We start from the raw sequence: 12,350 nt of genomic DNA, 5'->3' as shown, positions 1-12,350 counted from the left end.
CGCCTCGCTGCTCGGGAGCCGCATGTGTGGGCCCAGGGGGGACCCCGAGCAGGGCAGCACCCTCGGTGGGTGCTGGCTGGGTGGGTGCACCCACTATGGTTCACCACTGCCATGCTGGAGCATCCCTGCGGGGCTGGGGTGCTGGTCCAGCATCCTAATGGATCGGGGTGCTGGTCCAGCATCCCTGCAGCGACTGGGTACTGGTCCAGCATCCCCGTGGATCAGGGTGCCGGGCCAGCATCCCCATGGGTCTGGGATGCCGGTCCGTCATCCCCATGGATCAGGGTGCTGGGCCAGCATCCCTGTGGGTCTGGGATGCCGGTCCAGCATCCCCGTGGATCAGGCTGCCAGTCCAGCATCCCCGTGGGTCTGGGATGCCGGTCCAGCATCCCCATGGATCAGGGTGCTGGGCCAGCATCCCTGTGGGTCTGGGATGCCGGTCCAGCATCCCCATGGATCAGGCTGCCAGTCCAGCATCCCTGTGGGTCTGGGATGCCGGTCCAGCATCCCCATGGATCAGGCTGCCAGTCCAGCATCCCCGTGGGTCTGGGATGCCGGTCCAGCATCCCCATGGATCAGGCTGCCAGTCCAGCATCCCCGTGGGTCTGGGATGCCGGTCCAGCATCCCCATGGATCAGGCTGCCAGTCCAGCATCCCTGTGGGTCTCGGGTGCTGGTCCAGCATCCCTGCGGGATTGGGTGCTGGTCCAGTATCCATATAAGTCAGGGTGCCTGTCCAGCACCCGCATCCCAGCAGATGCCACTGCTGGGAGGCAAAGCCCAAACTCCAGGAAGCCCCCGTGGAGCTACGCCTGCCACCGCGGTGCCAGGATCCAGCCCTGGCAGCAGGGAAAGAGGTTAAAGCACAACCCAATTTCTCATCCCCCCAAAAAATCTTGCTTTCCCTCCGCCCAATGTGTTCCAAATGGGAATCCAAAGGAAAACTGCTCTGAAGTGCAGACACAGCCCCGCACAGAGCACCCCCAAAATCCGTGGGCACCCCCGCAGGAGCAGAAGAGGGACCCGAGCGAGGGCAGACAGGGCTGGAAACGGGCAACGGCCTCTCTCACCTGTAGGACCCCAAATCCAACTTGGCACAAAAAAAATCCCCTCGCCGCAATGGGGGATGGGACAGCGCGTGGCACGGGGAGGGGACAGCGCATGGCATGGGGAGGGGACGCCTGCGCCGGTGGCCCTGGCATCGAATCACCCCTTGCCCAGGGCTCCGGATGGGGGGGATCCATCCCCCATCAGCCATGGGGCGCCCATGGAGGAAACACCCCCCCTCCATCGCAGGCACCGACCGGTGTCCGACACGGATCCGCTCTTCCAAGAAAACCAAAGCACCTCGGCACCCGCTCGAGTCATCGCCAAACTCCCCCCAAATCCCCAGCCCCAAATCCACGACGGGACATAAACAACGGCGGCACCACGGAAGAGCCTGGATCTCGAAGCGACCGGGTAGATTCACTCCAAGGAGAGCAGAAATGAAGCGAACGCCTATTTTTTTTTAAGTTACTTCAATAACTTCCTGAATGACCCAGTTCTTTAAATTTTATAACTTTTCCTCTCTCTCTTTTTTTTTTTTTTTTGTTAAAAGAGGTGGGAAGGCAAAAAAAAAATAAAAAATAAAGGGACGAAGATTGGAAAAGTTTAATAGAGGGAGAAAAACTCTATTAAAAAAAAAAAAAAAAAAGACGCAGGCAGCCCATCTCGGGGGAAAGAGTCGCAATATTAAAGAAAGGAAAAAAATCGCTTCTCCGGCTGCCGAGCCAGAGGAGGAGAATAGAGCGGCTTGAAGAGAAGGAGCCGCGCGCTTTTAATTGAAAAGAGGGAGATTCAAATGAACTATCCAATATCCCCCATTAAAGAAAGGAAGAAAGACGGACCCTGGCCGCTTTGCTACGCCAAGAAATTGCTAAAGCCCCAACTTTCTTTCTCTCCCCCGAAGTTATAGGAAAGAGGGATGAGAGAAAGGAAAGGGGGAGGAAAAAAAAAAAAAAAGGGTCTTTCATACAAGAGGAACTCAAGGGAGTGGGGGAGGAGGGTGGGAAGAGAGCCCAAGTTTTATTCATTTATTTTATGAGATGAGTAAAAATAATATATATTAAAAAAAAAAAAAGAAAAAAAAAAAGGCAGAGTTTTATAATGTCACAGTGTTTGGAAGCAGCAGCAGAAGGAGAAGAGAGGGGGGAAAGCAACTAAGAACAGAAGGGCCAGCTCCAACCACCCGCCGCACGAGCCTCTCTCCCAACGAGATTCAATTAATTGATAACAAGAGGCATCAAATTAATTTTTCAAGGATGTTAGATTTTGATGAAGGAAAAAATCTCTCTGATTTTAATCGGGGCGGCGTTTAAAAGGCATAAATGAATATCCCTTTCTAATCATCTGAGGCGCCGAGGAAGCACCAAGCGGTTAACGTGAAAATTCAAATCGTTTAATTAGGGGGGGGCCGAGGGGAGGTGGCCGCGGTGGGGGAAGGGGACCTGGGTTTTTCTTTTTAAAGAGCTTTATGAAGAAATTATTTTTAAAATGATTTCTTTCAAGCATCTTTGCTCTCCCCCCCACCCCCACCCCCCACCACCTCGCCCCGAAACGCACCCAGCACTTGTAAAAACACATCTCAGAGGTTCTTCTTTTTGAATAGAGAGCGTTCCCCGTCACAATCTAATTAACAAAAATGATAATGAATAGGGTGGGGAAAAAAAAAAAATAATTCATGGGGAACAAAAAAAAAAAAAAAATAATTCTCCAAACTCCCAGGAAAAAAAAAGAAAGGAAAAAAGAAAAAAAAAACCCGGGAGGAAGAACGTGTGATTTGTGATTTCCCCACGCGCAGAAGTCGCCGTCGAGAGCGAGTTCCACACGGGACGGGGGCTTTGAGGTACGAAGGAATTTCAGCACGAACACACACACACACCCACACACACACACACCCCCACACACCCCCCCCCCAAATCCTACTGAAATAGTGAAAAGCACCCCCCAGGGCTGGCGGGGGACAGACCTGCAGCCAAAGCCCAGCCCGGCGGCAGCTGCAGGGACCGGCACAGCACGGACGGACCACAGTGCACGTGTGTGTACACACACACACACGTACACACACACACACACGTACACACACCCACACGTGTGCACACACACGCTGTGCACGTCTGCACACACAACTTGTGCCCGTACACCCCCGTTGTGCACGTTTGCGCACGCACACACCTTGTACATGTTTGCACACACACACCTTGTACATGTTTGCACACACACACGTTGTACGTTTGCACACACACACGTGCGCACACACACACACCCTCCTCGTGCACATTTGCAGACACGCACATGCACACCCCCCCCGTCGTGCACGTTTGCACACCCACCCCCACACACCCCCACAGTGCACGTTTGCACACACACATGCACACCCCCCAGAGTGCACGTTTGCACACACCCCCACGCCCACACACCCCGTTGTGCACATTTGCACACACACCCGTGCACACATTCCCCCGTTGTACATTTGCACACGCACCCGTGCACACACACTGTGCACATTTGCACGCACACCCCCATAGCGCACGTCTGCGCGCACACACGTGCATACACGCTGCTGTTGTGTATGTTTGCGCACACACGCGTGCCCACACCCCCCCACTGTGCGCATTTGCGCACACACATCCCCTGCTGTATGCTTGCACACACACGTGCACATTTGCACACACGCACGCACACCCCCCCGTTGTGCGCATCTGCACACACACACGTGCACACACACCCCTGTTGTGCACATCTGCACACACACACGTGCACACACACCCCTGTTGTGCACATCTGCACACACACACGTGCACACCCCCCCGTTGTGCACATCTGCACACACACACGTGCACACACACCCCTGTTGTGCACATCTGCACACACACACGTGCACACACACCCCCGTTGTGCACATCTGCACACACACACGTGCACACACACCCTGTTGTGCACATCTGCACACACACACGTGCACACACACCCCTGTTGTGCACATTTGCACTCACACACGTGCACACACACCCCTGTTGTGCACATCTGCACAAACACACGTGCACACACCCCCCTGTTGTGCACATCTGCACACACACACGTGCACACACCCCCCCGTTGTGCACATCTGCACACACACACGTGCACACACACCCCTGTTGTGCACATCTGCACACACACACGTGCACACACACCCCTGTTGTGCACATCTGCACACACACACATGTGCACACACACCCCTGTTGTGCACATCTGCACACACACACATGTGCACACACACCCCTGTTGTGCACATCTGCACACACACACGTGCACACACACCCCTGTTGTGCACATCTGCACACACACACGTGCACACACCCCCCTGTTGTGCACATCTGCACAAACACACGTGCACACACCCCCCTGTTGTGCACATCTGCACACACACATGTGCACACACACCCTATTGTGCACATCTGCACACACACACGTGCACACACACCCCTGTTGTGCACATCTGCACACACACACGTGCACACACACCCCTGTTGTGCACATCTGCACACACACACGTGCACACCCCCCCGTTGTGCACATCTGCACACACACACGTGCACACACCCCCCTGTTGTGCACATCTGCACTCACACACACGTGCACACACACCCTGTTGTGCACATCTGCACTCACACACGTGCACACACACCCTGTTGTGCACATCTGCACAAACACACGTGCACACCCCCCCTTTGTGCACATCTGCACACACACACGTACACACACCCCCGTTGTGCGCATCTGCACACACACACGTGCACACACACCCTGTTGTGCACATCTGCACTCACACACGTGCACACCCCCCCATTGTGCGCATTTGCACTCACACACGTGCACACACACCCCCGTTGTGCACATCTGCACAAACACACGTGCACACACCCCCCTGTTGTGCACATCTGCACTCACACACACGTGCACACACACCCTGTTGTGCACATCTGCACTCACACACACGTGCACACACACCCCCGTTGTGCACATCTGCACAAACACACGTGCACACACCCCCTGTTGTGCACATCTGCACCCACATATGCCCACATGCCCCGTTGTACCTGCTTGCACACACACGTGCACAACCCCCATAGCGCACGTTTGCACACACCCCCCCCATTGTGCACATTTGCACACCCCCCCGCGCACACACCCCCCGTCCGTGCTCCCGGCCACGGCTCCCCAGCCCAGCTCCAGCGGCCGGGACGCACCAGCATTTTCCAAAGGCTCCTCCAGCACCTCCCAGTAAATCCCCGCCGCGCTGTAAGTCTCTGCCCACCTGCCCGGCTCACACAATTATTTTTTTGCCCCGTCGGTACCACCCGCGGCGGGGACATCCCGGGAACACCCAGCCTTTCTGCTGCAGCATCCCGCCAGCGGCAGAGCCCCCGGCCCGCTCGGGGCACACGCAACAACGCGCCTCGCACGCGCAACGTCCCCGCCATCCCCTTGGCACGCAGCCTGAACGCCGCGTTGCCCCCATCGAGGCACCCACCCACCGGAGCCTCGGGCTCTTCCTCCCGCAGGGCATCATCGCCCCACGGGAGGCGAGGAAGAGGAGGGATGTGGGGAAACATCCGAACTCGCCCAGGAGGAAGCACCCCTGGGAACGGTAAAGGCAGCGCGGGGTGGAGGAAGGCTCCCAACGAGGGGAAAGCTCTTAAATACCAATAAAAACCAAGCCCCAGGAGCTCCCCCCCCAGCCCCATCCCTTCAGGGGAGGCTGCAAAAGGCCCGGGCAGAGCCCGGGAGGAAGAAAAATGAGCCGGAGCAGGTGAGGGACAAACCCGACCGGGATGAGGAGCGATGGCGGGGCCATCCGTGTCAGGGACCCGGCGCTGGGACACAACCCCCCCGTGTCAGACCCCGAGCAAAATCTCCCAGCTGAGTTTGCCCAAAGTCAGGCCGGAGGTTGCTAAAAGTCTCTTCTGGCCTTTAAATAATCCGGAGGGGAGGAAAAGAAAGTCACGGCGCCTACGGAACCGGAGGGAGGAACTCGGATGCTGCAAGTTTTCCCAGACTCCGTCATGTTTGTGCAAAAATTCATCCAGAAAAACGCTCTGTTTAACACGCTCCCCGCGCACACCGCCGCTTTCCACTGCAAATCCCATTTCTATGCAGGAAGAGGCCTGGTTTCCATCCAGAAATTATGCTGCTCACGAGGAGGGAGAAGAAAAAAGGCGGTGGGGGGGAAAGAACTATCCTTGGGCATTTTCAAACTCCCGGTCTGAAGTCCATTTTTTCTGCATCCAAACCAGAGGCGAGCATGACCCGAGGCCGGCTCCGACTCGCAGCCGCCGCCAGAGCCGGGCTCGGCGCTTTCCAACAACCTTCCCGATTTTATTTCTGCACAGCTCGGCTCCATCTCGCACGGATTCAACACCTCCCGGTCTGCACCCCCCCACCTCCGCCCCCGAGCAAACGGCCGCCCCGAAGACGAACACAGCTCCCGACAGCCGCGACGTCTCTGCTCAGAGCAAGCGACTGGAATAAGATGAGGAATTTCTCCCAGTGCTTTCTTAAAAGCCGGGAAGTGGCGTGCCCAGCGGAGAGGCTGGGCTGTCCCGGGGTCTCACACCGGGAATGGCGATGGGTGGCCACGGGAAGGTGCTTTTAACATTTTGGGTGCTGGGGAAGAGGGTACGGCTCAGCAGAGAGGCACGGAGCATCCCTCCGGCTGGGGGAAGCGTTTCCCCACACAGACCCTGTGCCGAAGCCAAGAGATCGCCAGGGTCCCTCCGTGCCCCTGCTCCGGGTGACCTGGAGGAGCCACAATCCAGCTGCCACGTCCTCATCCTGGGGAGAGCATCCCCCTCTAGCACCCTTGGCCGGGGAGTCCGGCAGGGTGACACTTCGCCCAACGCACCCACGGCTGCGGGATGCAGCAAGAGCATTTTCCCCGGCGTTCCCGGCAGGATGGCAGCGCATCCCGTGGTTTCAGCGTCCCTCTGGACCGCCGCCAGCACCAGGAAGGTGATCTAGTCCCACAGCATCACTTCGGTGTCATCCCCAGGTGATGCCGATCCATCTGGGCGCCCAAGCCCTCTCCATCCCTAGAGCTCAGCCCTTACCACGCCGCACGTCGGGACACAGCACCTTCCCGAATCCGGGCAGCGCACCCCTGCTTTATGGATTGGGATGGAGCTATGGGAGGATGAAGCGAATCGACAGAGGCTGTGCAGCAAACCTGTGGCAGAGGCGATTTGCACCTCCCGAATCCCAGGCAGCAGGCGATGCTGCCTCCCGAGACCAGCGAGATTCCCGAAAAAGCCCAGCCGCGGGGTGCAGAAGCCCCCAGGAGCGGCACGGAGGTGGCTGCTGATGCTCCAGGCCACAAGTGGCCAGGCTGCGGTGGCCAAGGAGGCCACCAGCACCTTCCCGCCGGCATGGGACAGCCAGCACCATGCAAATCCAGGGGATTATCATTGTTCGTGTGGTGTTAGATACGTCCTCACGGCAAAGCACCTTGAAAAATTGTGGTGTCCCCCCCCTTAAAAATAATCCTCATTCTGTAAAATATTAGTTTATGATGCACCAATTCCAAGCTGTAACACCCCGCATCTTGCCCAGCCCTGCAGCTCTCGGCTGCCACGTCCCAGGGGACTTGCGAGCACCCATGGGTGCTGGGGCAGAAAGGGGGTCGACATGTGTGTACCCCCTGCCCAGGGAGGACTCACTGATGGGAACCGCAATCCTCCGCAACCAGCTCACATCATCTTTCCGCATCTCCCGCTGAGCCAGGGTCACAGACATCCCTCTCCCCGCCGTCCCCAAAGCGCATCCCCCCGGGTGGGGAGCGAGCACTCCGTGACCACTGGCTGCAGGACACGGGTCCGTCACCGGTCACCCCAGGCCACCAACCCACAGGACATCCCCGGACCAAAAACCATCACATTACAGCGAGAGAAGGCAATGACACTGGGATGTTGCATCAGGCAAGACACGAAGCGGACACAGTCCAGGTCACCAAGTCCCCCAGGGACACGTCCCACCTCCCTGCCCGGCGACGAGCCCCCAGCATCTGCCAGGGATTTTAAAACGCCAATTATTATTTTAAACCTCCAGCTAAAACCAGCTTGTTCCCAGCCCCAGGGCGATTCCCGGAGCAGTTATATCTGCGACAGCGATGGCCAGCGGAGATCTCCGCTGTGGTCGGGAAGGACTGGTCCTGCAGCGAAAGGAGATGTGTGTCCCCTCTGAGGGCAGAGGGCTGGGCTCCGTCTCTCCATCCCTCTCCCGGATGGACGGGCACGGCCGCCGTCTCCTCCCGCAGCAGCCCAACTGGAAACCCAGCAGCCCCGACGCTCCCCACCGCAGCACCCCCCGCTCCGGTACGGCAGGGACCCGAGTCACCAGATGGCACCGACCTTCCCCAAAACCAGCATCAATCCCCAAACGAGCCATTTTACCCATTAAACTTTATCTCGTTGCGTTTCTAAACGGACTGGCCTTTTCATCAGAATATTTTAAAACCTAGAACCCAGGGGAAAATCGTTCCGGCACTGGAACTGCTCATTTTTCGCCCAGGCGATGCCGGCGCCGGTGCGGTACCCGCGTGGTGCGGGAACAAGGTGGCGTTTGATGCGCAGACGGGGCTGCACCGACAGCCCCCAAGTTTGACCCAGATTCGGAGCCTTGGCTCCGCTTCCCAGGGAAAAAAAAAAAAAAAAAAAAAAAAAAGACATTTGTTCAGGGCTCGAGCCCCACCAGCATCAAGGGAAAGACTTCAAGGGATTTTGAAAAAGGCCCTAAAAGCAGGCTCGGCCACGCGAGGTATAAATAAAAACCCGGTTTAAAAGGAGAAACATGAATAACCTGAATAAAGCCGTGCCGACCCCGACCTGCCCGATGCATCCGGAGAGTCCGGAGCATCCCGAGCAGAGCCCGGCCCCGGGGACCCGTCCCAGTAAGAGGAGCCGGGCTGGTCCCTGCAGCCCCCCGACTCCGCCGCTGCCAGGGGGAGCGGAGGAGCCGGGGAAACTCAGACCCAAATTTCAGCACGGACCTTCCGCCCGTCGCGACGGCAAAAGAGGGATGAAACGAACCTCGTGTCGCCCCACGGGAGCGGAGCTCGGCCAGAAACCCCTCACTGGGGGGGGTTTCTCCAACACGCTCGCACCCCCCATCCCGGCCAAGATGGATTTTTAGGACATTTGCCTTTAGCTGTTTTTCTCCGGAGTGCATTGGCTGAGCATCTCCCTGCCCAAAATACACAACAAACCCCCAATTTGGGGAGATTTTCCCCAAGACCACAGAGATGCCTCCGCGGGCTGGCACTTGCTCGCCCCGCCATACACGGCAGCGATGCCCCACACTCGGCAGCCCCCACATCCCTTCCCTGCCAGAAACCCTCCGAGGAGGGACCAAAAAACGAGAAAACCCGCATCCAGGTCTGCCTGCACCTGGTGCACATCTGGGGCCTTTTCCCTCCCCTTCTTGCACGTCCCCCCCCAGCCCTCCCGAGCGATCCCGGGGGCTCCATCAGCCGGGTGTGATGTGCAAAACCATCCACCACCCGACCCCCCCGCTGCCGTAACGCAGGATCTGCCGGAGCATCGCGGGCACCCGAGAAGCGAGCGCCTGATCCTGACCCCTCCAGAGGGGACACCCCCAAGCACCAGTAACACCCCCCCACGCAGGCGTCTTCGGAGCCTTTCCCAGGGCGTTTCAGTGGTTTTACCCCCGTCCGTCGGGGTCTTCTGGGGAAACCAGCACCGCTCTGACCCCGGCCAGCCTCGCAGGGGTGCAGGATGTGGCCCCGCACGTCCCAGTCTGCCCAGTCCTCTCCTTCACCTGCTTCTTGCCTTCCACCTGCATGGGTCAAACCCAGACCACCCCCACACAGGCAGCACCCTACAAACCCACCACCCCCAGCGCCACGGGGGGTCGGAGGGGTGGGAACGGGACCCACTGCGGGGGGAGAAGAAAGGCAGGAGCACCTCGGACCACAGGGACAAATTGGGAGCGATGGGACACGCAGCAGCGGGACCTTCCTCCTCCCCCCAGCCCCAGATTTACCCGCACGGCAGGGGACAAACGTCCCTTTTGTTTTCCAAACGAGAAATCACTTCGATTTTTGCGGTTTTAATTTATTAAGGGCGAACATCTGTGCCAGGCGGAGCGGTCGCAGCCTGGCTCCTCAAAGCCCGCTCCCGGCAGAGCCGAAGCCAAGCATGGGAAAAGCGGGAGATGGGGACGGGGGAGACCAAAACCCACCACATCCCACCAGGACCCCCCTGCGGAGATGCAGGATAAAAGTGGCATCGCTCCGGTCGGGAAGCGACTTCACCGCGGGGAAAGCAGGTTGGGGAGGAAAAGGGAAAAGCGTAAATACTTTGGAAAAAACCCTGGAGAAGGGCAAAGCTGGAGACAGCACTTTATACAACACGGTTTTGCCCCCACCCGAATCCATCGCAGAAAAATAAATGGTTTTTTTTTTCAGCTACGCACAGCACTTTTTCAAAATCCGTGTTTTCAAAATCCGCGTTTTCAAAATCCACATTTTCAAAATCCACATTTTCAAAATCCACGTTTCCTGCCACAGAAGTTACGGGACACTTTCCCCCCAACCCCACTTTTATTTTCTCTCCTTCTTCCATTTTTTTTTTTTTCCAATAGGCCCAATGATGCCCTATTTGTATTCCAGATGCAAGTTACCCCGCGCTCCCGGCAATTTCCCTCCCACCGTCAGGTCTGGCCGCATCCAGGAGGGATGGGCTGGGGGACTTTGGACTCCAGAGGAAGGAGTGACAGCCCGCTGGGTGACGGCCACCCGCCGGGAAACCCCCTTGGTGGCACTAAGCATCTCCCCACCTCCTCCTGCCTCCGGGACAGGGATGTGGGACCACTGGATGCTCAGCAGCGCTGGCCCCTTGACTGGTGCATGGAGCTCCATGGGGAGACGTCGGGGGGCGGGGCGGGGAAGATATCCAAGAAATAAAAAAAATTATGAGTCGTTAAAGGGTGTTTTGGGGGTCCTGGGCTGTTTCCACGCCGTGCTGAGGAGGGGTGACATTTGGGGTTGGCTTCTCCAGACGCAGCAGCCCAAAAGCCAGCGCAGCCCTTGCGAAAGGGCTCCTGGTGCCACGCAGCTCTGCGGGGAGGTGGCTGCCAGGACACGGCCTGGCAAGCGGCACCCAGGGGGGACGTGACACCACACGGGACCCCCGAGCCATGGGAGAGGGTTTTTCCCTCCCCAGTACAGGTCTCTGCCCACCACCCCTGCCCCAACCCAGGGCCAGTGGAACCGAAAACTCCCGACGCTCAACAAGAAACTTTCTCTCTGGCAGGTATTTCTGGCCATAAATCGTCCCCCCCACCCCGGGGGTGGCTCCTCCAACACCCTCATGACCCCCCACCCCCAGTCCCAAACAGCCCCAAGGCCTTTTGCCAGTGCTGCTGTGGGGCACTTTCCCGGGAGGCAGCGAGGTGTCCCCTGCTGTCCCCTGCCATCCCGGCCAGGCACTTCCATCCCCTGGCAGCTGGGGGTGATGCCATCGGACAAGCCGGGAGTCGAATTTTCCCCAAAACCTCACGTCCCAGCGGGGTCTGGGGACAGTCCTGCAGCCAGGAGCATCCTCCCGGCAGCACCCAGGACCGCGTGGCCGAAGCGGGATCTCCCGCGCCACAAACCCCCATCCCGCGGTGGCCAACCCAACCGCCGCGTCGCGTCGCCATCCCGGCACGTGACGTGTGGCACCCAACCGAGCCGCGAGCCCAGCGCAAGCCCCAGCACACCAGTGAGCCACCCCCACCCCCTCCACCCGGCCATCCCAGCACCGGCAGAAAGTCACCGGGCAAACACATTCCCACTGCGGGCAACCTGCAGGCAGAGAACCAAAGCCCAGGGGCCACCAGGAGGAGGAGATGCTCCTGGGAGATGGGATCCCAGCACGTCCTTCACTCGTGAGCACAAGTCCCCGCGTTTTATTTTGCGTTAAGCGACCCACCTCGAGCCTTCCTCCGCTCTCCCTCTTTTCTAAGCCTAAAGATATCTTTTTACCAAGCCCGTGACAGCGTCTCGGTGGTTCCCCGTCCACATCTCGCTACAGGCAAACAAATCAAGGGCAGTCTCCAGCTTGCAAATTCACCATAAGCAGGCAAAAAGAAAATCCCTCACCTAAAAAAAAAATAATAAATAAATCTACAATTTGTGGCATAAACTGAGACTCGGAGGGTTCAGAGTCAGGGCTTCGATGGCTCCTGGCCCCTGACAAGACTCTCTAGCCCGATGCTCGCCTGGCCCTGCTGAAGCGCTTGCCACCCCGGCCGGCACCGTTGGTGTTTTAC

The 12,350-nt window shown here is 58.2% G+C and overlaps 1 protein-coding gene across 7 annotated transcripts in view; it reads right to left on the bottom strand.

Annotated features, from left to right (window-relative positions):
• FOXP4 (forkhead box P4) overlaps positions 1–12,350 on the bottom strand; it is a 63,689-nt gene that overhangs the window by 44,811 nt on the left and 6,528 nt on the right. The window contains exon 1 of one of the 7 annotated variants that reach the window (XM_063356650.1): positions 12,064–12,144. The exons of 5 other annotated variants lie outside the window; for them this stretch is intronic. The gene's annotated coding sequence lies outside the window, so the exon portion shown is untranslated. Of the gene's footprint in view, positions 1–5,272; positions 5,299–12,063; positions 12,145–12,350 lie in introns of those variants that run through there. One more of the 7 variants, XM_063356651.1, reaches the window with a different exon arrangement.

The sequence above is a fragment of the Chroicocephalus ridibundus genome, chromosome 20 (assembly GCF_963924245.1).
Source record: "Chroicocephalus ridibundus chromosome 20, bChrRid1.1, whole genome shotgun sequence".
Lineage (NCBI taxonomy): Eukaryota > Metazoa > Chordata > Aves > Charadriiformes > Laridae > Chroicocephalus > Chroicocephalus ridibundus.
This window is presented reverse-complemented; position numbering and strand designations above follow the sequence as displayed.